This window comes from Colossoma macropomum, unplaced genomic scaffold, assembly GCF_904425465.1.
Source record: "Colossoma macropomum unplaced genomic scaffold, Colossoma_macropomum, whole genome shotgun sequence".
In the NCBI taxonomy this organism is placed as follows: domain Eukaryota; kingdom Metazoa; phylum Chordata; class Actinopteri; order Characiformes; family Serrasalmidae; genus Colossoma; species Colossoma macropomum.
Genome location: NW_023494795.1, coordinates 19,850,078 through 19,877,450, shown reverse-complemented (window position 1 = coordinate 19,877,450; position 27,373 = coordinate 19,850,078). Strand labels below are relative to the sequence as shown.

Below are 27,373 nucleotides of genomic sequence, written 5' to 3'. Positions count from 1 at the left end.
AATGTAGAAAGGGCAAAAGGCCGCGAGCAAACTGCACAGTTTGCGAGCTCTTAAGAGGCCATGTGAGCCATTAGAGGCAGTCCACGCTACCCATATCCTGCCTGATCCTTCACCCTCAACTCCCACCACACAGAGTGCGGAGAGCTGCGGCCACGCTCTGCTTTGCATACTGTTTTTGATACCATATGCTGCTGATTGATAAAATTAATCCACAGTACTTTCCCAATGTATCATAATATAACAGTATCAGATTGAACTTTTCATGAGCAAAATTGTTGAACTCATATTTTCTCATTACTGGTGCTTGACGCACTTAAAAATAAAGAAATCGTTTCTTGGAATGATGCTGAAGAACCCTTCAGTGCATGGTTCTTCAAAGAACCATTTTTGTAAAAGAGATTTTTAAAAAATAAAAAACTCTTAAAGAAGTAAACTGTCGCTGGGGTGGTGTCCCTCACATCACTGTGGTACGTCTTCAGAACCTTTAGTTAGGAAAGATAATTGTACCATAATAAATTGCAGTTATATTTTTTAAGTTTCCTTAACTCTATATACCCTGTCCTGTTTCCAGACTTTTAGTCGTATTGTTCTGTTGAAAGACAGGTACTGACATGGTGCAAAAATGTACTTGATAAATAAAATATTTTGTTTTATGTTATTTACACAGTTGGACCTTAAGACCAGGATTGCACCTTTTAAGGTTGTATTTAGACTGTTTATACTTTGGTGGATAAAATATTCACTATATTTTTTTCTGATGGTGTATGAACCTTTATTTTAAAAGCATATATTAAAAATGTCTTACACAGTCTCAAATAACTTATTTTAATTGGCCTGTTTTATGTTTTGCTTCCCTTAAAAGGAGCTTCCACCATTTTTTCAGAATTTCAAGTTAAGATGAGAACAAAGTCATTGAGAGTGGTTTGATGTGAAATGATCCATTTTAAAGAAGCTTACCGAGTCAGAATTGTTAACAGTGCTGGTGATAGGAACCAGACATTAGAAGCATTTAATGCTTCTAAAAGCTTCCTCACAGAAAATTAATAGATGGAATGGTTGCAAACATGTTGCATAATGTCTGAGACCTTTTTCACGATAGTTCTGAGATTTGGCCTAAAACATTTTTTAATTTGTTCATGGCAAAGAGGTACACACAGGGCATTGTGAGGCAGAGTACTACACATTTACTACTACTTTATTAGCATTAATTAGTTAAACTCAGATGACATGTGTAGAGTCACTGATCGTTGTGGATAGTAAGTAAAATGGCTATGTTTGTGTTGCAGACATTGCAACTCATGCTTCCAAACAACTCCACTGTAAAGAAATAGGTGTCAATATGTTGGTAAGAATGAAGCATTTCACACCAAACTGTTCTAAATGATTTTGTTTACATCTCAGCAAATTAATTGTACAAAAACATTGAAAAATCAGTGGAATTCACATTTGAAATAACACCAAAGGGAACCTTATTGTAAACAATTGTATCGTTAACCAGAAAACCCAACCAGCAAACAACATGCATTAACAGCATAACTAAAGTTTCAGTATCAGTCAGTACTGCTAGACCAAAAAAAGTCAATATTATTGTGTGATACCAATACAGGTGTATGCGATCTCATCCAACACTAATATAATACGAGAGTGAATGTTATCATGATACCAAATCACGGTGCATTCAGCTTGTGTGCACTGCTAGCTTCTTGTATCACCTCATCTCCATGCACTGAGCTAATTGCAAATCGATGTAGTTTTGTGCATTACTCGGATATTGTTTTACCTTCCGAATATTGAATGGAAACGTGTATTGTAATTTCAGTCTACTTTTGTCGTCATTGTGGTCACTTAGGAGCGAGTCCTCGTGCATCACAAAGAAAGGAGGCCACAGTGTCCAACTGAAATGACAGCATGTAGTAACATGCTGGCAGGCAGGGTTGGAAACCGGGGCAGCAGTGCCATCCTGATCAGAGCGTGAAGTCTTCTGCAGTCACCCTGAACCCCTCCCCCAACCCCAAGACTCCCAGCAGGGTGCAAACATAGAGATGCCTCTCGCTGCCTGGCTTAGCTTCCTTCTGCACTTTGGCGATGCATTCAGGCTCTCACTGCGCTCAAAACGTGCATTCTTTGTTTTCTCCAATTTTTTTAAATGAGTTTTTTTCTTTATTTTTTTCCACGGCACTTCACGCTCCTTATGGTCCCCTGTGGAACGCTTCAGATGGAAACAAATTGTCAGACATCATTGGAAAGTGCAGTGGTGCTGAGGGCTGTTGCGCGCAGGGGCATTATGTAATAATTTATTTGCCAAGTAAATAATTGAATCGGGCTTCAAGGATAGCAGCTTCATCTAGGGCAAAAGAGCGAACTCAGGTGGAAAACCGCACAGATGATTTATGATTTTCCACAATGCGCTTGGCCTCTGCGGACAGATCTGCTACGGTCTGGAAGATAGCCATGGCACACTGCCCTTCTGGGGTCATTTTGGCCATTTAAATACGGTTAAATCTAAATGTGGATTAAGGCACCTACCTGATTTTTCATTAAGTAATGGTGTCTAGAGCTGCTGGTAACTGTTATAGGATGGGATGTGAGGCTTGTTTGTTCTTTTCAAAAAGGCAAGCTTCAAAGAGGCCTTCCTTACTGTTCTTAGCAGGAAACAAGCACAACAAATATTATTAGGCAGCCAGTGGAGCAGTTATTAAATCGCATGTTCATGTTTATTTTGTAGATTAAGGTTAAAAACATCATTTCCTTACAAAGGTGACTCAAACACTAAGAGTTTGTGTTTGATGATGTCCAGTTTCATGACTTCAGTGAGAATGGCTCGTGGAGAACACTGTTGTGGAGAACACTGATGTCCCTCGAGCAAAATAACTGCTAAAGTTTAACTTTTAACAAACATGTTAAATTAAAATGGTCTCCAGGGGTGCGCCAATTAAGATTCCGATTTCTTTGCAAACAATTTGGCTGATGTTCGATTTTTATTATCCTTTATCTTAAAACCCAAAGCTCACACTTCACAGGCTAAATGAACATGTGGAACACATTAGCACGTTCCTAGAACTTCCTGTTGGCCAAATTCACAATATAAAAACATTTATTTGCCCTTTAATGGGCCAAACTGGCAGTCCACATTCTTAAATGCCAAATTGGGTGCCTATTTACAAAAAGCACAAATTAAATAAAATGTTACATCAGCTATTTAGCCCAAAAAGTCATGCACAATTATTCAAATACAGCACAATGCCTTTACCTGACTCGTGTCTTTGACTTCATATAATTGCAACACAGATTGGCCAAAATAAAAATATTCAATTGGCCAATTGCCAGTCGCATGTTTGGAGCAAAAATCTGCAGAATTCCAAGCTCTGTTTCAATCGTGCATCACTGTTGGTTACTTTGTATAATCATAGGATGTACTGTAATCGGAATGCATAAGAGTATTTGTGCTGTCGTTTTTGTGGTAATTGCTTAAAGGGCTCATATCGTGGAAAACCAAATTTTCCTTTTATTTTTTTAAATAAAAGACTTTCATGTAAATGTTTCAAAATGTCTTGTTCACTCTCCAGTCATTCTCCAGCAAAAGATAATTAAAATGAATAGAAATCCTAAAATACAAGAAATAAGGCATTTCTTGGGCCCTTTAATGCATTTGGGCCCTTTAAAACCATACTGTGCTGGTTTTATTTAACTAGGTTGTAACTTTTTTTAGGATTGATAATGCAATATTAATCCATTAAGTAATCCTTACTACATGTGCTGCACTAATTTAAGCTTTTTACAGTTAAATAGGTGTAGAGGCCAACACTGTGAAAATATGGTTAATAAAAAGGCCAAATCAGTTTCCCTAGATATGCTGGAAAGGTAGGAAATAGATGAAAAGTCATCAGGGCAGTACATAGTGGAAATAACCTACAGAAATACTGGTTTAATGGCTTGCAATGCTTCTCTTTTTCAGGAAGGGAAGAAATTTGGGCAGGGAGCGCATCTGGTTGCTGGTGCCAGTGCCATGCTGAATTTGAATAATGTGGTTGAGAAAATTGCACGTTGCCATCTTCATTTAGAAGTGCTCCTGCCAGAGAGCACCATCACGCATAGAGAGAAAAACAAGACATCCGCTGGTGTTGGTTGCTGGCCGTCGATATTAAAATAGTGTGAAGTAGCAGGGACTCGCTCCAAAACAAGGCTGCTCACAGCCGGCCGTCTAACATGCTGAAAAGTAGCTGAAAGCAGCGTGATTGTTGCTGAAATGCGCCGCCAAGAAAAAAGAAAGCAGGGAAGTGTAGAAGCAGGAAAAATGGATGGCTTCCATGGAAACAGCGCAGGAAGTGTTTGATAATTCTGCACTTGCTAATGACTGACTAATAGTATGTAGGAAATATGTCAGCATCACTGTTTGTATTCATTTGTTAATTATGGTCTCTTTGGAAATAAAATGTTTTAAGATGAATTCCATAATTACTGCTTCTCAGATTAGAAACTGAGAAGTTCTTGGCTGTCTATCAACTCTGCCCTTGAGCTTTGTGATATGCTTGAAATTAATTTGCTTTTACAATCGTGTTGTAAGTGCTGTAAGTACACCAGCCCTTAGCAGCACTGCGTATCCGGTTGTAATAATTATACCAGCCAGTTTACTGTATCAAAATATCAGGGTCAGTTTTGAGTAAAAGCACAATTTTAATTGAAATAATCGCCACTTTGAGCATGAATTTGAAATGTTTCCGAAAGGTCTGAATTGGAATGAAGAAGAGTCCTGTTGGAAATCTGCCCCAGCAGCCACACCGCAAATGAACTCGGAGTGAGGCAGGGTAACACATTATTAATGGTTTGTCTTTATCTCATGGCCTGTAATTGGTCTCTGGTGATTGCCAAGTATTTTGATTAAGAAATGCCATTAAACTGATGTATTACGTCTGCAAGTCGGTTTATCCGTCAGATAGCTATTGTAATCAATTGATAATTACAAAAATGATTTATTGCTTGAGTTTGTGTTGACAGGTGAACAATAATTGCTAAATAGAGATTTCAGTGCAGCTTGGAGAGAGACTTTACAACTCATTTTAAGTTTTGATTCTTAGAACATAGATATTATATCCATTAAATAAATTAAATAAATGAAAACTGATGTGAGATTCAGCCAAAATGTTTATCTAATATTTTGGGAAAACAGGTTCTGGTTTTAAGAAACATAATCCTGTTTGCAGAAGTCTTGATTAAATTGAACAATAGAATGGCATGTTCATATTGTGCTTTGTTTTTCGGTATTATTCTTTCATAATTGAAGATAATCTACCGTACATTTTTCTTTATTAATTTCATCTTCTAGTGACTTGACAAAAAAAGTCTCATCCGCTGACAGTGTGCAATCTAACGCTTGGAGCGAGATAGAAACAGTGGAATTGTATAAGTGGAAACCAATGAGGGAGTAAATTATCTCGTGTGGAATAATAGGAAAACATCCCTCATTTCGTGACAAAGTAAACATTTTTGTCATTGTTATCACTGATCGGTCTGGAGCAGAGCGGAGAGTGTTTGCACAGAAACAAAACAGGTCATGTAGTGTGTGAAATAAGCAAACACGGAAAGGGATTTTTCTGGCCGGACTCAATCTGATGAGATTAACACTACCCTTCTGGTCCTCTAAAAGCATTTAGGACGGCGGTGATTGCATTGGGAATCTTATTATGTTTGTATTAGGTAGAAAAAGAAAAGATTATTGTTCTCTGTCTGTGCTGACTACATTTTTGAGATGTACTTGAATTTCTCTCATTCCACAGTTATTTTGCCAATGCGTTTTCCTTTTTTTTCCAGGGGCAGATGACATTTTGCAGTGTGTAGGTCCCTACTGCACAGACAATGACACGATATTTTGTTTTTTTCTGTTTTTGATGTAGGGGTATACATTTCCTAAAGGTTATACTGGCACCAATTGCATCTCCTCATATGCACTAGTACCTGGCAAATATAAATATTTTATGGCCAGTGCAGATGCTGATTGTAAGGAGCTAACATTACAATAACCAATAATATCAGCCGATATAATTTTTATTTTACAGTACCGTGCAAAGTCAGAGACTGCCCTTCATTTGTTTAATTTGCAATCAAAATGGCAATTAAGTACAAGTTTTTCATTTTTCAGAAGATATTTCTTAGGAGATTAAATAAAATATTACACACCTGCATGATGAAAGTGAAAGTCAAAATAAAATTAAATAAATAAATAAATAAAAAGGAAAAGATATAGAGACAATGAAACTCGTAACAACCATGTGAGACCTAGTAGACCACCAAAACTGTCACCATCAGATTACTTAAAGCTTTCATCTTAGAAAGACAGAACAAAATCAAACTCCACTCTTAAGGTCAGACTCTCATTACTGATTGGTTACTACCCCAATAGCACATTTCCACCATAAAGCATAATTGATGTTTTATTAGTGATGCCTGACTGATGGCTAACTGTCTCACTTTCACCAACTGAGGAGGCCAGAAGGGTAGCCATGTTTATTTCAGGGTGGCATTTGCGACCCCTTGGCGATGCCTCTGATCCCAGAGTCCAGACCTCAGCATCTCTGAATTCAATTACTTGGATTGTGAGAAGCAGAAAATGCAACCAGCTTCTAAGACTGAACTTTGTAGGTGTGGAAAAATCTCCCTGCAGAATACTTTGAAAAGCTGAAAGTCTCCTGAAAAGAATGGAAGTTGTTATAAAGGCAAAGCATGGGCACAAAATACTGAAAACATTGATATTCTATTTAGTTGTAAAGGCTTCTGTATATATATCATGTTAAATATATGTTTTCTGTGTTTTCCTAGTGCTAAAAACATTCACTGAAAATAATGCAGTACCACGTTTTGGTCTCTGACTTTTGCACAGTACTGTATTATATATTTTAATTTTATAGTCCAGTAGTCTTAGTTAAACAGTACTTTACTGACTGATATGATTGTCAATTCTCAGTTGTCACTTTTCTGAAATAAATTCATAGTTTTAAATAATAGAAGTATTGTAACACTGAGAGGCTATCCATAATTCTTTACTGTTCTTCTCTTTCTCATCACGTCTCTCTGTATCATGTTATTCTCATGCTAAAGGTGAGGTTTGGATACATTTTATGTTTCTTTGTTATACTAAGCTCAGGTGTTTTGTGTTTAAATTCACCAGTTCAGCCTGTATTGCTGTGTTATATAGTTAATACAGCATATATATATTGGTCAGGCACTTATATGCACAGCACCTTCAGTGTTGAATGGACTCAGGTAAGCTCTGTGAACATTCAGGTGAATACTCAACTTATCATAACAATATCAATATTCAGTAGGGGCAATTTTACTGTGAAATCTCCCTGAATAAACCTTTAGCACAAGAGTCTTGGGCAGTGAAGTACATCCCTCTACAAAGACATTTACTTGATTATCCTTGAGACTGACATTATGCTATATATATGTATACAAAGCAGTGGTCTGTCTGGAAATTCTTTTCATGGCAATGAGTAAAAAAGCAGTCCTCTCAGCTAGATATTGTGGCCTCATGACATCTTCTGAACACAATGCATTAGGTTAACACAGAGGCTTGTGCTGTGACTGACACGGAGCAGATTTGTGGAATAACAGCAGAGGCTTTGTTTACTCTGTACAAGAGTTCTCTTTGATGCAGCACCCCTCTCTACCAAACTACTGCAAACAGGAATGTTCTCAACCTTTATTGACAAAAAGGCATTTTGTAATTTACTGTCATTTATAATACTTTTTTAATGTATAAGTAGAGGTGGACAATATGAAAATTTATTATTATATTTATTTTTATGATACTTCTAAAAGTTTTCATGATGCACGATATGGCACAATGACCTATGATATAATATAATATAATATAAATACAATTAAACAGGAGTAATTATACTCTCTTTGTCAGACATGGAAAAGAATAAGGTGGAAAGTGTTTTTAATTTAACTGATATCTACAATACTCTCAGAAAATCATATTGTGCCATAATTTATCACAATAACGATGAATACTGTCATATTGCCTAGCCCTATGTATAAGCCTATTGATTGTCTGAGTGGTGTGCTGAATAAGCCTCCTTAAGGAAGCACAAGGCCAGTTGAAGTGTGGAGGAGTGAGGAGTAAAGGCGTCCATTTATAATAGAACAATACCAATACTGATGAAATAATATTGATTTTTAATCATTTAATTTAGTGTTATTGACAGAATAAAACATATTTACTTTGTGTTAATCTGTTTGCATGAAATTTTACTTTTCATCAAATTGATTATTTTATTTTACATCAAAATTAGCTGATGCTGTGATGCCAATAACATTATAACATTAAAAATGTTATAATTCTGAATTTTATCAATACTGTGCAGCACTAACTCAGGCTACTGTTGTGATCTATCTCTTTAGCTTCTTTTGCTCCCCCCTCAGTATTAATCCTGTTATTTTTGTCTTTACAGGAGCACCTGACTATACTCAAAAGATCTCATGAGATTGTGATGAACATCATCATCATCCACAGACCGAAGGTACTACTCTATTTGTCTGATTTTTTTTTTTTTCACAAGACCTACTTATACTCTACATAACTTTACACAGTTTAAAAGGGTGATTGTTTGCATTTTTCTGACTTTCTTCATTTTTGGTTTGGTTTTATGTTCCTTTTTAACCCTTAGAAGTCGCAGTTATGGTTGGGGATAGTAAATGCACGGTGTAGTTTTGTATTAATCATGTTTGAATCATAGGTCATTGAAACAAGCATTTAAATAGTACACCAACACAGCAGTAATAACTAGACTTTTAAAGGTTAATATTCTTATGTAGGTATGAACTATTTGTATTTTCTATACACTCAAGATTGAAGCCTAGTAAATGTCCTTGTAGTGACAAAGGGTGCATGTATTACCGTGCCTTTTTCCATTTTCAATCATACTTTTGTGTATAAGAAATTCATTTTTAATTTTAGTTTCCTTCAGTCGCTCTGACAGTGGAAAGAGAACACTTTGATTTATAGCTTAATATTGTTATCCGACATCCAATCCTTTCTTTTGACCCATGTTGGGATGTGTCTTCATGGATTTGCCAATCGGTCAACAAGTAAAATTCCATCACCTGGCAATTACAGGTTTTGTGCATGCAGCTCTAGATCTTCAAAAGGTCAGATTCCAAGCATAAAGGTCACTGGGAATGCCCCAAACCTCTCTGCTCCTGCATCCAGGCCAGGTTGAACAAAATTGATTTAATTGGGTTAGCCTGTTGTGAAGCCCGCCTAATAGGACATGTAGCTTTTTGATCCTGGGATTTGCAGTGACCATTCCCAACCTGCTTCTTGTGGGAGTCCAGGGATTTGGGTCAGTGGTCAGCATTTCGTGTGTTTGAAGCTGAAGCTCCAAAATGAATTTCAAGTTCTTTCTCCTAGGACATAGTACAACAGTCAATGTAATATAGTGTAAATATGGCTCATGATTAGGAACAAGTCATTAGTTTTATAAGGTATTTAAGGTAATAAAGCTAAAGACTGGGATGAAATGTGTACTTATCTGTTCTAAGTTGATTATACAAGAGTTATAAAAGCAAAGCATTTGAATGATTGCTTTTCAGCTATACATACTGAAATCTTACAAGTGCTGTACATATGTTTTTCATTAATCTATCCAAAGGCATTACTTTTACATAAGGTTATGTATGTATGTGTGATGAATAGTGTGTGCTTGTAGCATACATTCCTAACAATAAGGGCATATATGCCATCAATGATGCTTGACAGCTCTGCTGAATAGACCATAAGGTGTTGAGTAGATAGATATATGTACCACAGAAATATTGCTACCTTTGTGATTGTGCTGGGGCAATATACTGGTGTTGGTATTATACAGGAACACTTATTTTTAGTTATAGCCAATATGTTTTGTCCTACCTACATTTTTCCTCCAAATGAAGTCAAAATATGGATATTGCTACATGCAGGCCAACACTGCTGAGTAGCTGGTGTTGTTGTATGATAGTGGATCTACTTTGATGTGACCTTACTTCAATGGGCAAGACTATTATCTTGCTAAACAACTTCATAATTTAGAGGATCTGGTGACACTCAGGAGGAGAACGGGTTGTACTAAAGGACTCAACATGGCTCAATTTGGCACTGTTACAGGATGCCAATTTTCAAGTTAGTTTGTCAAATTTCTGCCTTGCTGGAGCTGCCCCAGTCAACTGTAAGTGCTGTTGTGAAGAGGTAATGTCTAAAAGCAAGAACATCTCAGCTCCATATCTATGGTTTTGGAAGGAGATATTCAGCATGCACATACGGATGTAGTGTCTGGGTGTCCACATACTTTTGGCCATGTAATGTATCATATGGTACCGTTATATATTTGTATAAAAAAATATCATCAGTACTTCCCAGCACTGCTTAATGAAAAAAATTATGGATTATGAGTTCTGGCCAAAATCAAAAAGGAAGGTGAAGATATTTATGGTAATAATAGTGGTATGTGGTATCATGACCTTCTGTGTCCCTCTTTTATGCATGATTTGCATAGTAATGATGATTCATTTTCATCTTATTTTCTCACTTTTTTAAAAATAACAATAGCTGTGGCTTAACACTGCTGTCCACCTACATCACCCATGCCTAAACACACAAACATACACACACACACATACACACACACACACACACATACACACACAAAGATTAAGACATCTCAGGCCTGGTTGGTTGTGGGTGGTGCGGTGTCATGGTTAGACCCCTGGGGGGCTTTCTCACAGCAGGGGTCACAGTAGCCCATCTCATGCAGGCCATTGAGCCTAATACGTGTGAACGAGCTGCATTCACAAGCCATCATGATCAAGTCCCACAGCCTGGTCCTGTTTAAGGGCCATTAGAGACTGTGCTTTAGTATAAACACCATCTGAGAGAGTATGAAGTGCAGAAATAATCCAGGCAGGCATCCAGCCCCTGAGCTAGCACTAAATAAAATTGCTTTTCGGTTATTATGCAGTGCTGGTAACATTGCATTTTCTCTTCAATTCTAGATGCAGTATGCATGACTCAGGTAACCAGTGGATAACACATACACTGTTTAACATTGTGCTAAGCATATAAAACAACTCCTTAAATATGTTGTCAATTTTCATGGCTTTTAAATATACAGTGTAGAGTATTTTACATAGTAGTGTAGAGCACAGTGGTTATATATGGGATATTTTAGATTCTAGAATGTTTCGATTAGCATGCTTAGACTTATTTACATTGGCACAGTGGCCAAAAAATGCTCATGTGAATTGGCTTAATAATATCATACCATTAGAATCCCATAGTGAGGTGCTAGCAGAAATAGCATGATCATTTTTTTTCCTTTGTTTTTTACCAAGTTTTAACATTTATGTCCGAACTGAAGGCCTAGCAGTCATGGTTTGCCACTGGTGTATAGGTGTCGTGTCCCAATAGCACTTAATAACTTATTTACTTAACCCATTAAAATCCCAAGTCTTATTACATAGTAAGTACTTGGGACTACAATGCAAACTGTCAAACTGGAGTTATTCTTGTGTGAAGGTGTGGCAGGTCTTGGTCATTTAAGGGCTTCAACCTTTCTGTAATAACGCACTGTAGATTCTGTACAAATTCTGTAAGGGTTTTCTGGCTGGGTTAATCTGAACACCTTTAAATGTGCATTACTGTGGGAAACCTGCATTTCTTAATGCACCCATGAGATGATTTGAACATATTAACATGATGTAAACCTTGACCAGGAGCATTTAGTGCTGAGTTGCACAGCCTTACTGAAACTAGAAACTCCCCACTGAAACTCCATACTGCAGAATCTAGACAGCTCTTTGATACTACTGAATAGCTGCAGAGAAGTATTAGCAATGTCAGTAACCTCTAGTCCCTTTGATGGCAAGAACATGCAGAAGAGGTTGTAGACAGATATTGTCACTGAAGTAGGATGTGTAGCAATACCTCAATCCAGACAGGGTGGAAGAGCAAAGAATGAAGCAGCCATAGCCTCATTCCAGTTCTGTGATGGAATGAAAATTTGTGGAGAAGTAAGCTCACATTGATGTGCTTGAGTGCCAGCTAGTTTTGCCTGCTAAAATGTGTGTTTAAAAGCCGGGGTCACACTTTATTTGGATGGTCCCCTATAGATGCTCTACAGATACATAAGTCATTAACAAACTTTCCGGTGATGTTCAGTTGATTATCATCAACATTGTGGTCAGGGTTAAGGTTAGGAGTAGATGTAGGTTTAGCCTTGAGGTTAAGGTTAGGGTTAGGAGTAGGGATAGATTTAATAAACTCTTTCACACTGAACTTGTAGTTCAGTTGCATTTAATAGATAATTAGTTGAATGTTACTCATAAACAGACTGAGCATTTACAAAGCATCTACAGTGAATCCTCCAAATAACACCCAACTTAAAGTTCAGTTGCATTTAATCGATATTTAGTTGAATGTTACTTAAAGATGTACTGAGCTTTTACAAAGCATCTACAGTGGACCATCCAAATAAAGTGTTACCAAAGCCGGGTTACGGTCACGCTTCCACAATATTTATGTAGTTTAAAAGTCCAGAAAAAAAAATAGTTTAAAAGTCCAGCATAAATCTCATTTAAGAACAGAACACTTTCCGTATTGAATATCTTGAATGTACTTGGCTAATACTAATAGCTAATAGATATACTTTTTTATCCTAAAGGAGCTAGGCTAATAGTAGTCCACAATGCTTGCAATTCAGAAGGAATTGTGATACCAGTGCAGACTATTTGGGTTTTTTATTGCATTGTGTATACATGGAAATGTTGTAGATTTGTTGATTTGGTAGAATATTCCTGTCATTTTGCTACGTCTTCTGTAAACTATCACAGAAAAACTGTCAAACTGCTGCAAATTTGATATTTGGGCCATTAGGCTCATTCTATCTATAGTGTTTATCTGCTCTAGTGCCCTTACTAGCAGCGCTGGTCTGCAAGCTGTGGGGATGCACTGGAAGGCGGAGACGGCGTTGATTGACAGGCCGGCTCAGAGGAGCTGTGAGGAGAAGGTTACCGTTTCCTCGCCAAATGTCACCGCATTCAGAAACTTTAGAAACAGTGTCACCTCCACTGACATTGATCGCTTAAGCTGGGCCCTCCGTCTCCTGTTTTATGGATGACCAAGTGAAAGAGCGTGGACTCTGTAGAACACAGGATCCCTATGGGCTGCTGCTTTTAGCATTGACAGAGATATCTCCTGGACTATGGGGAATTTAATACTGAGAGTATCTGTAGGCATACTGGATTGGTTTCGGTCAAAAGGTCAGTCAAATAATGCCTCTAGGGCTGAATTTGTTAGAAACATGACATACTTCACCTTTGCTTGTTTGTGTGTGCGCACTGATGAGCCCGTGGTATCATTGCATCAGTCAACAACAGCTGCAGTTACACGAGAGTACAGTCTATATGAGTTGACTGTTCAGCATTTGTCTTTGAATATTATTATTTGAGAATAATAGGATTAGCATCCATTTTACTTACATCGCTGCTGTCGGAACAAAACCTTGTATCTCCATTTTTGTTGTTTTTCAGTTTTTGACATAATTCAAAATTGTCTTGCTCTTTACATTGTGTCAAAATTTCAAGATGAATGGACCAAAAGAAATGGCCCAGAATTACTTGGAAAAAAGTCTGGTTCCATTGACTTGTATTAAAAGTAAAGTATGTTTTTTCATTCTCTTGTAAATTTACCATTTTGGAGATACAAGGTTTTGTTCCGACTACAGCTATATACATGGCAAAGGATTGCAATTATAGCATTGCTCAAATTATGTTACTCATACAAAGCGCTGTAGACAAATACACTCTTATCCATTTACAGTGGTAGGTCAATGTAGCACTGTGCCTAACATTAGAGTAGTGGTATTTCTGAGCTATGCACTCATTAACTATAGCTAACACTCATTATTATCTAGATTTGTTTTACATGTTTTTAAATTAATTTCATGTAATTTTTAGCATCTTATCCTATTATTGTATTATAATACTTAATACAATGCATATGTTGCAGATAATTTTTCATTCTCATTAAACAAAAGATAAGATAAGATAATCCTTTATTAGTCCCACAATTTAATTTTACATTTAAGATAATTTCATTTGCTAAGACATAGCATTTTTTCCAGGGAGAGATTTGCTAAAATTATAATTTATTGCATCTTCATTGCATTATCCAGCAACCTTATCACAACATGTCCATGTTGTGCAACCCTAATAGGTAGAGAGTAGAGAGATAGATAGTATGAGAGAGAGAGGGAGAGAGAGGGAGAGAGAGAGAATAGCTTAGTAGGGCTCCATAGCCTATTGCAGCCCCCGGTTCACAGAATGAGTCAGCCTGTCATCGCAGCCCAAACGAATAGGAAACCTCTGGCCCGTCACTGTCTCAGGAGACGCCTCCTCTCAGACCGCTGGCTGACAGGTAACATCTCAAACAGCCCTTGCGCCAACTCATACCTGCCAATCACTCGCCCCTGTACCCGTCCTTCCTGCATCTGTCACTCAAATCCCTTCCACTGTTTACCTGCCCAGAGTACATACAGCTTTATGCTTTCCTCCTAAAGCAAAACAAAGCTGTCAGATGTGGACATTTCTCTTAATACCACAGGTTCTGACGTCCACTGTGACTGTGCTATAAACATCTTCCATTAATTGGAAGAAAGAATGGAAAGTTGCCGCAGAGCCTTGTGTAGAGGGTGTTTGCATTCTTAACTTACAAGTATGTACATTAACAATTATTCCAAACTACAATATACATTATAAACTACTAGTTGGACCCTTGATGAGAGTTTGCCCATGTGCCCACATTGTAAATGCATGCAGTGTGTACAAAAAGCACATGAACCTCTTTATTCTCTTTAAATATTCTATGCAAGTTCCTAACTTTAGGTGTGTTGTGTTGCAGCAGGGCCTTAATGTGATTTAATCACAGTACCAGAGAAAATGCTGCATATAAGTGTGATGTTCCTTATGTTTTTACTTGGAGCTGCCATATAGTTAATTTTGCATTGACTGCGGAGTGTAATACAGTTTTGAGTCCAATTATGCAGTACGGTGGTTCAGACTTGGCCTGCCTGTCGTTATTTGTTGCCTAACTTTTGAACTGCAAATGTGATATTTATCTTGGAGGTTTTGGACCATACTCCTTGTTCCATAGCATGTTTAAAGTGTAAAGGTTTGCCTTGGGCGCAAAAACTTGTGTAAGTGAGCAAGAAAACCACCTCCAAAAACCACACTGGAAAGATGAGATCAAACCAAGACTTGTGAAAACAGCTCCAGAAAGGTTTAGGTTCCACTCGTACACTCATGTAGTACTTCTGTAAGACTGTTATGGCTTCATCGGATTCCAATCCCTGATGATCACGTTAAGACCCAGTGTGCACATTTCAGAACGGCCCCAAGAGTATGTGATTCTAACTATCTAAAATAAATGTATTTCACTTGCTTTTTAATGCTTTATTGAATGCCTCATACTTTACCCTGAACTATTTAATACATATACAGGACTGTGCAGAAGTCAGAGACCACCTTTGATTTGTTTCCAGTCAGAGTGGTTATTAAGTTATAAAGTTCTTCATTTCAGGAGATTTTTCTGAGTAAATCTGACTTCTACGTAAGATAATCCACTTGCATATAGAAGGGGAAAGTTAAACTAAAATAAATGAGAAACTATGAGTTTCCAAAAGTGGAGTCCAAAAATGATAAAAGTCAAAGAAAAATGGGACTTCCAACATCTGTACAAGACTTGGTAGACCACCAAAACTGTCACCATCAGATAAACAGCACTTAAAGCTTTCACCTTTGAGAGAGAAGAGAAAATCAAGCTGCATTCTTGCTTCAGATCTGAAAAAATCCACAGGTGTTTCTGTCCATCCTTCCACTGTGAGAAGACAACTCAGCACTATGAGTCTGAAAGAATGTATAGCTGTCAAGAAGCTGTTATTGAGGAAATTAATATAGAATAATGGACTGGCCACCCCAGACCTCAACATCACTGAATGTGTTTGGGATTTCTTGCATCATGAGAAGCAGAAAATGCAACCAACTACTGAGACAGAACTTTGGAGGTGTGGAAAATTATCCTGCCAATTTCTGAAGTTGAAAGCAAGATTTCTGAAAATAAAGGCATAGGGTGAACACACTAAATACTGAAGAATTTGATTTATTTTTGGCTGTTCAGGCTTCCATTACCTTCTGTTAAATATACAGTTCTGTGCTAAAGCCTTAACTTAAGCACATTGCTAAACCATTTATCTTAGCAATATGCATGTTTTTGCTTAACCCACTGCATATCATTAGAATAGAAGCAAATAAACACACACAATGAAAGAGGAATTTCTTATAGCTAATATTTAATGAGCTAATTTGAAGAAAAAGTTTTCATATTTTTCCTTGTGGCTCCCAGCCATTAGCCAAACCAGGTATTGGTGATAAGTACCAATAATACTGGAGTGCCACAAGGAGAAATGGTTAAACAAACACATTGGCATACATAAAATCACTACTTATTGTGTCAATTTTAAATGTATTTATTGTAATATTATTGTTTTTCTAAGCAAATAAATGCTTACTGCCCAGATAAGCAGCTTTTTAAATCTAATTTATTGATCTCAGGTAGCTAAAACTTTTGCACAGTACTGTCTGTTTTCTGCTTTTGTCCTGATACTTAAAAGTGAAAACTTGTTCTTTATCTGCATTTTGACTGGAAAATTAGATAAATGAAGTGTGTTGTACAGTACAGTGACGTGTGTACAGTATGATGCGCAGCCTTGGCATGTTCAGCTACTCCTCTTGTGGAGAAGTTGATGTTTCATAGGAGGTCAAAGGTACCAAATGTGGTTCATTAGTGGTTCACCAGTGGCATTGCTGTGACAGTTAAAGTATGGCGAGAGGTTAAGGTTAGTGGTCATATTTGCTTTGATGGTTTTGCTTTAATTTTTCTCTTCACCAGCAGGACATCCATTAGTGCTGTTTTCAGTTCCATTAAAGGCATTCCAAAGAGATTTATAGACTGGTTCCATGTGGTGTACAGATGTCAGACACATGGTATAGACCGGTGCAGACACATTCCTAAGGTGTATGCTCTTGCGCTATATATCACCTCTGTGTTATGATGCATATTAACTGTTGTAACATGATTAACCAATGCTTTTCCACTGAATGTAGATTCAAATATGATGGAGGTGCTTATAATATCTACTATAATTTTCTGTTTTATGCCTCTTTTGCTCAGGGAGTAAGAAGTAGATCACATAGACTAACCACAATGCTATTTAAAGGAACCACTGGAAGCAATTTTAGTTCATGTATTACACAAGGAGCTGTGTACACATGTCATATGTCAAAGCGTAACCCCTTTACGTCCATCATTATCATCTCCTCGGGGGTCTCTTGAAAAGCTGACCTTATTTAATGCGATATTGTAGGTTAAGATAGCAGAACCTACCCTATTTGTCTTCCCACAGAAGCCATTAGAGGAATTGCAGTGGCTCAATAGATGGAGACTAGGGAGCAGTGATAGGTTGGCAGATGGAGAGAACATACAGCATTGTGAGCTCCTGCAGACAGGCACGCTCTGTCAAACTAAACCACCTTTGACAAATCTGCCTTTATCCCATTTAGATATATGATGGTTGACCCTGAGAGTTGCCGCAAAATATACACTGATCAGCCATAACATTAAAACCACCTCCTCGTTTCTACACTCATTGTCCATTTTATCAACTCCACCTACTATATAGGTGCACTTTGTAGTTCAATATTATTTCTGTATACTTTAATAGCCCACTTTCACCCTGTTCTTCAGTGATCAGGACCCCCACAAGACCATCACAGAGCTGGTTTTATTTGAATGGTGAGTCATTCTCAGTACTGCACTGACGTGGTGGTGGTGTGTTAGTGTGTGTTGTGCTGGTCTGAGTGGATCAGACACAGCAGTGCTGCTGGAGGTTTTAGACACCTCATTGTCACTGCTGGACTGAGAATAGTCCAACAACCAAAAATATCCAGCAAACAGCATCCTGTGGGCAGCGTCCTGTGACCACTGATGAAGGACTAGTCGGGGACCAACACAAACTGTGCAGCAACAGATGAGCTACTGTCTCTGACTTTACATCCACAAGGTGGACCAGCAAGGAAGCTAATGTCTAATACAGTGGACAGTGAGTGGACACGGTGTTTAACTTCACACCTATATAGAACAAGCAGCTGGAAAAATGGACAATAAGTGTAGATATCCCCTAACTTAATACAGTGCTTTCATCGCTTGACTTCTGCTTTTGAGTTACTCCATCTCTAATGCAGAGGTAGTGACCATCAGTAGCTGGGTGGAGCTGAGTGATGACGAGCAAGCCTGAGAAGACCAGTAACAGATGCTGACTAGGCTGTAGCAGGGGGTTGGTGAGAGCTTTATGAATAGACAATTGCCAGTATGGTTTTGTTTTGAATGAGTACGCTTGATATTGTGATCTTATCAACTGCTATCTTTGCTTTGCATATATAGAGGAAGGTTTCAGTGTATATGCAGTATGTATATTGTATATACTGAACACAGAAGATAATATCATGGACACTTTGGAACACTGTCACTGCATTTAACATTTTATTTATCATTTTATTCAAACAAGTTTCATTCAAGTTCATTCAAGCAGTTTCACAAGATCACGCATCTCTGGTTTTACTTGGTACCACCATGCAGTCACTTTCCAATCCCATGCTTTATTTGATGTTTATACAGCTGTTTTAGTTTGTCGTTGGTCTGAGCACTTTCACAGCTCAAGGTAAAGGTTGCAATGCTGTCCTTTCATACTCTGTGTGCTAGCTAGAGGACAAAGGTTTTACCAATCAAAAAAGGGGGAAATTCCAACAGTTGTTTTTCTCGTTTGTATTTGCGTTCTGTTTTTTGTATTTGCCTTTGTGTTTTTGTGATTTTGCTTCCATGAATTTGAGGATCGGAGCTTCTGAAGGAGCACTGAATCTCTGTTTTGCTGTTGAATTCAAATATCAACAGTCATTCTCCTGAATCACGTACTATGCTTTTGAATACCTTGATCAGTACCGGTCCCAAAAACACTGATTGGTCCATCTCTACCTGAGAAATTGTCTTACAATAGTTTTGAGAGCAGATTTTGATCTAAAATGTTTTTTGCAGAGAGGTAAATGCTGGGTGTCGTATGGCAAAGAAGTACTCAAAGAAAATTTTTATTATTATTATTGTTATTTTTGTATTTACTGTGTTTATTTTAGCATTATCAGCATTACATATTAAAACTCAAACTAGACATGTGGGTTTGCTCTTTTTTAATGGTAAAAGAGTGGCTACATATGCCTTTTAGACACAATTCTGTTTCCTGTCACTACCACTGTAAAGAAAATTGGAGTTGGCAAGTTTCTCTACAGTGCACCATTTCAAATCAAAGAAGCCTGAATGACTTTATTTACACTGATTGAATTATGCTAAAATTTTAAAAATCAGTAAAATTCCCCTTTAATGAATGCAAAGTGCCATCAGGGAAGTTTTCAAAGATAGATATCCCCAAAATGTAGCACCAACATACTGTTACTTATTTAAAAATCAGAATACTAGATTTATGTACGTGTTATCTTATGCATGTGGTATTTTATTCTTGATAGAATATCATATCATCATAAACTGTGATAAAAGGTTATTTAATTAAAAACATAATATTGCATTTTTATGTTAGCACATGCCTAGTATATTGCTTAAAACACTAAGGCTCTGGGGCTTAGCAGTACAGCTTAGGTAATAGAGAGGATTTAAAGCATATAGGTTTAATCTTGTGGGTCAGTAGAGGGTCAAAGTAGAAATAGCAGGACATTTATTGGGTATAGCTGTGAGCATGTGTTAAATCTCTGATTTGTACAGTTAAGGTTGGGCAACATGACAGTGTCTTATGACCGTAATGCTATATCATATCAACATACACTCACTGACCACTTTATTAGGTACAACTACCTTATATCTGTACTGTTTGTCCATTTTATCAGCTCCACTTACCACGTAGGTGCACTTTGAAGTTCTACAATTATAGATTGTAGTCCATCTCTTTATTTGTATAACTTGTTATCCCACCTTTACCCCATTAATCAATGATCAGGGCACCCGCAAGACCCCCACAGAGCAGATATTATTTGGGTACTGGATCAACAGTGACACTGACATGGTGATGGCGTGTTAGTGTGTCTTGTGCTGATACAAGTGGATCAGACACAGCAGTGCTGCAGGAGTTTTTAGTCCACTCACTGTCCACTCTACTGAACATGCCTACCTTGTTGTTTCACAGTCTAGATGTAAAGTCAGAGACAGTAACTGATCTGTTGCTGCATGGTTTGTGTAAGTCATCCTCTAGTCCTTCATCAGTGGACGATTCATAGTCCAGCAGTGACACTGAGGTGTTTAAAAACTCCAGCAGCACTGCTGTGTCTGATCCACTTGTACCAGTGCAACACACACAAACACACCACCACCAACACATCACTGTCACTGCAGTGCTGAGAATGATCAACTACCCAAATAATACCTGCTCTTTGATGGTCCTATGGGGTCCTGATCTTTGAAGAACAGGGTAAAGCTGGGTTAACAAAGAAACAGATGGACAACAGTCTGTAATTTTACAAAGCTACAAAGTGCCCCTATTTGGTAAATGGAGCTGATAAAATGGACAATGAGTGTAGATACAAGTAGGCTAATGAAGTGCTCAGTGTGTTTATGCTTATATCATGGGTATGGCCAGTACTTTTAGAACACCGAACAACTGAAGTGTCATAAAAAAGACAGTTTAATTAGACCATTTATAGAGAGCCCGGAGGGAACAGAAACCGCTGTCAATAGTAGCCACATAAAATGCAAAGTAACAAGTAGCTGATTTAATGTTAGACCATTATGCAATTGTCTGTTTTGATTCATTTATTTTTACTATTTTTTTAATTTCCTTGAGAATATTGAATTGAAAATAAATTATACTTATTTTACATAATTCTTTTTAAAATATGTGGCACTGTTTTTGGTAGTGCATATTGTCAGTTCCAGCTTGTTTGTGAACTTCAAAGAAACTAAATATTGATATCATGAAAATGTCTTTAAGTATCATGATATATTTCTTGCCATATCACCCACTTTTAAACTCCCTGAACAGTCAAATGCAGCCCACATACTGGAATAAACTAACAGGTTACAAGTCCTACCAAGAAATCTACAGCATGAAAGTGCTCTGGTCTTCTGTTTTCTGTATAATTGACCGTCTCTATCAATCTTCTCTAACTGTTTAGCTGCACAGTGAAAATTGAAGCGAATAATACTGAAACAGTCATCCATCTGGGGATTCTTTTTGTGCTGTCATCCTCCATGTGTCTTTGACCCTCATGGATTTTCCATTTTGAAAGTGGCTTGTTTTGTTTTGGCTGTGTAAAGCAGTGAGTCCCTGGAGAATGAGAGCATTTAATATCTCTGTCAGCGACGGAGTCTGTGATGGCTGCCATTTCACTTAATTGCTGTTGATAATGCAGAGCTCAAAGTAGGTCAGATAGCTCTATGCTCTTACTGTACTAGGTGCTGGAAGAGTAGGCCTTTATCTCCTGTACGTCTAGAAGGAATAATGAAAGCTTTCTCTCAAACACATGGGTTTTGTGGTTTCTAGTAGGCATAATCACTGCATTCGCCATGTCCAGATGACTTATGCTGCATCTCAGTGTCAGATTCATTCTCTATTCCCCTCACAAATTGAATGCTCACAGCCATCTCTTAGCCCCTCTTAAAGCTCAGCTCATGAGCTGCCGCTTAGCCTCCGCGGCACTGATTTATGGCCTTACACGGCCATTTTACTGAGTAATATGAGGGGCGAGTGGATGGGTATGTCTATGTGTGAGTAGGTGTTTGGGGCCAGAAGCCCAGTGCCTCAGGGGTCTGCGTTTCTTCCGTCTTCCCCAGGTTAATGGTGCATGAGCTGCAGCAGTGGGCGAGTAAAACGTGCCCGCTGGGGCTGAACGGTCACCGTGCTTCGCCGTGGTGACCGGAGGCCAGGCAGCTGGAGAAGCCATTAGGTAAAATCTTCCTGCAGGTTTGCATTCCATTCTCAACAACAGGTTCAGGCCGCTAAAGGCCTTCATCCCTTTAGCCGAGAGCAGGCACTGATCCCCGAGGGCTGCTCCCACGCCTATTAAAGCTGAGCACATTCAGCCATATTCAGATTTATAACTCAACATCTATCTTAAGCAATAGGCGAATGTAGTTTTCTCAGCCTCAGGGCTTACGTCCTTAAGAAACAAGGGGGCCGTTAGTTAAGCGAGAGTGAGAGGCGCAGGGGAGGAGGGCAGGTTTTTCATTCTGCACTCGCCCTTTCATTCCTTTCTTGTGTCTTTTGGCCTCGCTTGCCTCAGGATTCCAAAGGCAATCCAGTCTGATTTTGTTTCTCGATTGCCGGTCCAAGCTTTCGTTGGCAGCCTCTCAGTCGCTTTATTCGAGGTTAGAGTGGGCTCTGGGACAAGCGGGAGGACAACAGGGATCAGATCTAACTTTTACATCCATCTCCCATCAGCGACTGTGCTCTTAAATCATAACTCTGCGGTAACCCGTCATCCTTTGGCCCTGCCGCTGTCTGTTTCTTAAACACTTGCTTTTGGAAGATTATTTCCTTGCTCATGTCTGTGCGTCTCATTGGCCCTTTCAGCCTCCGAGCACCATCTGTGCTGAACACTCCGCGTGTTTTCATTGCACTTCACATTCTATTCAAATCTGAATGCCAGGCAATCAGTCTAGATGGTGCTGACATGTGCGCTCAGAAGCTGGATTTGAGAGTCAAATTTCTTTCCTGATTCCACTTGTGAACAGATTGTAGGACAGAATTTGTCGACTGAGTCTTTCACCTCTCCTGACAGCCTGTAGTTAGGGCCAGCATTCCAAACTGCAATTGACAAGTACTATGATGCTAGCTACTCATTCTTAGTAATAGATGCACATATTGAGAAGTTTGAATGCTCCCTGACAGTGCTTATTGACAACATGATGCCATTGATGCTTACTGGATTCACTATTCTGATCAGTTGTAGATCAAGAATGTGGTCATCTCGCTGCTGGCTTTGAAATATGCAAGTGAGAGTAATAATCAAAAGAAACATGCTGAAAGTCTAATTACTAGTTAATTACACAGCCATTTTGATCAGAGATGGAACCAAAATCAAAGCAAAACTATTTTTTTTTTCATTATAAAGGCGTGTAAACAGATGTAAGCCAAATATTATTAAAAACCACAGAATGTGGTCTTAACAGAATCAATTCAATAAGCTACGGTCTGCTGCCAGACATTTATATAGCGTATATTATAGCCTTGGCTCCAAGTATTGCAGAATTTAGTGTATTACCTTTTTTTCTCAGTCTGGCTGCATAGTTTAACATGCATAGCACACATTTTAGTTGTCCCATGGGCATTTATTTCCTGAATTTAATCAGTATTTCCCATAGATAACATATCTTCCTGTCACTGACTGTAGGCAGCAGAAATTATGTACACTTAGTGACTTTTATCGTTCTAACATTAGAGTGTTAGTCTTTCAGCACCGGTCTGACCGAAAGCATTTCTGAGTACTTTATTCTTGAAGAAGGGCAGCTGGTATAAAATGTAGTGCTTTGTTTTTTATGTTTCACTTTTGCACTATGTGAAATCTGCAGGGTTGTTTTGAGGCAGGCACACATTTTTAAGGCCTGTCTTTATGCTTAACAGTCTTTAAGTAACAGGGCAGTTTCTAATGCAAAGCTTAACTGGTTGCTCCCCTTGAAATGATAATATCCATGAAGTTCAAGCAGGGCAAGCATGATAAGATCAGAGTTGTGCTGGCTAATGGAAACATGGGGGGCACTTTCAAACTGAGATCAAACCTCTCCAGCAGCTCCACTAATGTGTGTAAAACGGTCTGTAGCCTAGGCCACCGAGCGCTCCGATTTTATTCCCATCTGCGCTATAATTATTGATGCATGGTCTCCAGTGACATTTTCAGATTCATTTGAAGCGTGTTGGGACTCGTTATTGATCACAGCTATATTAGCAGCCATGAGGTTGCTAGTGAAGTCTAGATCAAGTTTAGTGGAGAGAACAGCAGCAGGAACTTGTTAGATCATCTTACTTCATGTGCATCAGCACGTCTTCGCACTGTTAGAAGGAAGAAATACATAAAACTAGCAGATGGAATAGTCATCATGCATGAGTGCATGAACTGCAGTAGACCTGTCAAAGAAGTAAGAGATATACATGCAAACGTTATTGCATTCTGTTGCAGGATGGATAAAACAGCTGAACAGTCAGATGAATCTTTTAGAGTATATCCAACATATGCAGTATAACAGAGACAGAAGGGAAAATTAACATCTGATCTGTGTACTGCATGCATTGTTCTATAGTTTTGTTCTGTGCATCAGTGCCCCCTGTTTGTGATTACAGGTCACACTCACATCACTATGGACTCTTAAGGAGCGTTCACACTGAGCACAAGTAAAATTTACCTGGCAAAAAGCCTATTTACCTGAATAGCAAAGATCGTGGGAATGCGAAAAGGAATTTAGCATCTGGTAATGGCTAATTTCGCTTTGCGACCTCATCTGAGCTACGTCCATGCAAATTGGTTGATATAGTGTAGTGGGTAACACCTTTGCATTCTTCACTGTAGACTGGGGTTCAGTCCCCCACTTAGGCCAGCATCCTACACAATACCAATAAAAGTCCTTGGGCAAGACTCCTAACACTACATTTGCCTAGCTGTGTAAAATGATCAAATTGTAAGTCACTCTGGATAAGAGCGTCTGCCAAATGCCATAAATGTAAATGTAAATTCACAACATGCATGAGCTGCTATGCCGATGACACTAAGTTATATATAGCCTTTGCATTCTGCCTTGATCGGGTGCCACTGCTCACCGTGCAAACCTCACCCTCACAACCTGACCCCACTGATGCTGCTGCTGCTGCTGCATGAACTAAACTATTCAAATTAATTGTTTGCTCCACCTCTTTCCCTGTTTTTGTACTACAATACTTTATACTAACAATGTTTACTATCCGGTGTCGACCAGAGGAGGATGGGTTCCCCTTCTGAGTCTTGGTTCCTCTCAAGGTTTCTTCCTGTTTCTTAGGGAGTTTTTCCTTGCCACTGTCGCCACTGGCTTGCTCATGGGGGCTTGGACCCGGATTTCTTTTTGTAATGCTCATTTTGCTTGATTGAGTCTCGATCACAAATGCCATCTCAGGTCATCTATGGCTTGGATGGTACTTTGGGCAGCTCCACAGCCCAGTGCTTTATGCCCCTCTAGCCGATGCTTGGCGTTGTGCACAGACTCATGTGCAGCATTCCAATCTGTTGCCAGTGCTTTTCTAAGAGGATGGAAACACTGCCTGAACAGTACCTGAATTCACTAATTAAAAGGTGTGTCTGGATACTTTTAGAGATATAGTGTATTTAAAAAGGCTGCAGTTAACGATTATTAAATAATCTGTTAGCTATTTTTTGATTATTAAAATAATTTTTTCTCCCTTGACTTTTTCTTTTCATACTTGTCATTTTTCCCTGTCACAGCACTGACATCCGTCTTTTCCATCTGTGTGATGGAAATAGTGTAGGGCCTGGTTAGCATAGCCGCCAATTCATTTCAATAGGAATAAATCTATCAGCTATTTTTAGATTATTGAGATAATCAAGCTATCATGTCTTTTGAGGTTTCTTGTCACTTTCACTTGTCACAGCACCGACATTGTTCAAATTCCATCTGTGGAGTATAGGGCCCTATTGGCATTACCGCCTATTTATTTCAGTATATGTTAATATTTGTCATCATTTGATGATTAAAGGGTTTTTTGAATTATTAAATGGTTCTTCAGATTGATGGAGAATGTATTATAGATGGTTCTACATAGAACCCTTTTAAAAAGGGTTCTCTATAACACCAAAAAGTCTTCTTCTATTGTTACAATGTCAAACCAGTAACAATATAAGTAACCAGTAACTTTTTGGTGTTATATAAAACCCTTTTCAAAAAGGTTCTATGTAGAACCATATAAAACATATTCTCCATCAATCTGAAGAACGCTTTCATGATGCAAAAGACCTTTTTTCAATCATGCAAAGGGTTCTTTGAGTGTTCATGGTTCCATATACAACCATTTCTTTACTAAAGAACCCTTAAAGAGCCATCATTTTAAAGAGTGTAGTATAGTGTAGTATAAGTGTCCTGTAGTTTTAAAAGGCAGCCCACTATAATCAGTTAGTGCAGAAAGTAGGGAAGACTTTGCTGCCAATCCATATGTTGGCCTCATAGCAGACGGTGTGAATTGACATGGCATGTGCTGTTGCCTCCAAATTGATTCATGACACTCATGGAAAGTGAGGCTATCTGACTCTCCTCTGCTCTGGCCGGTCAAGGCTCACTCTCCGTCTGAAAGGTTGAGCCCACTTGATGTAGGTCTTTAGGGCCAACTTGCTCTAGGCAATGCGCTGCCTAACCTCTGTTCTGCTCTTTTAATCTCATCAGTCTTCTCATTTTTTTATGAACTTGTCTCAGGCCTTTTTAACCTTTAATGGCCAGTGAGATTGAGGAGATGGATCGAGAGAGTGCCTCATTTTCACTCTACCTTATGACTAGTGCTGGTGAAAAATAATAATGATGTGAAGTCGACTTGGAGATGCTTTCCCTTCCACTCTGAGCAGATGCATTTTTCTGCAGTATCTTTCGTTCAAAGTGCCATACATCAAGTAAAAAGATTAGGGAATGTAGTGCAGAGATATTACTCTACTATTATTATCACTGTCCTTTTATTGGGGATAATTGTAATTCTGTATGCATAACCTTTGAGCTGTAGCATACTCCACTGTATGTGACTTGACCCATAGGCCTAGAATATTTTATGGTTATCGTTACATTTCAGTATGTTTTTCTGAGTATACTTTGTGGGCATTATCAGTATTGTGATGCTGACCAACTGCATGCATATCAAAATATAGAACCTGTAAATAACACAAACAATCAGTATACTGTGACTAATTTTGATATTGAATAGAGATGGCATGTCGTTATCAACGTCACAGAAGATGCTGGATCAAATATAAGAATGAATCTGTGTCCTGTGTAGTAGCACACACTTGCATTGTGTGGTGTCATGTTGTTATCTATGTAATTCTTCTGGTGGGGTAGTAGAGTGTTTGAGTTGTGGCTGTTTGATTCCAGAAAGTTTGGAGTCAGTTGTGTGATGAGTCAATTCCAGGAGGTGATTCAATTGCAATCTCCCAAATTCCAAAATCCAAGACATAGAGATTTGGAGAGCTCACCGTAATTAAATTAACTGAC

At 38.4% G+C, this 27,373-nt stretch overlaps 1 protein-coding gene across 1 annotated transcript in view; it reads left to right on the top strand.

Moving 5' to 3' along the window:
- The window catches only part of LOC118815557 (kelch-like protein 29), a 251,691-nt gene that overhangs the window by 5,178 nt on the left and 219,140 nt on the right, over nucleotides 1–27,373 (top strand). The window contains exon 2 of the mRNA XM_036581753.1: nucleotides 8,457–8,525. The gene's annotated coding sequence lies outside the window, so the exon portion shown is untranslated. The remainder of the gene's footprint in view (nucleotides 1–8,456; nucleotides 8,526–27,373) is intronic.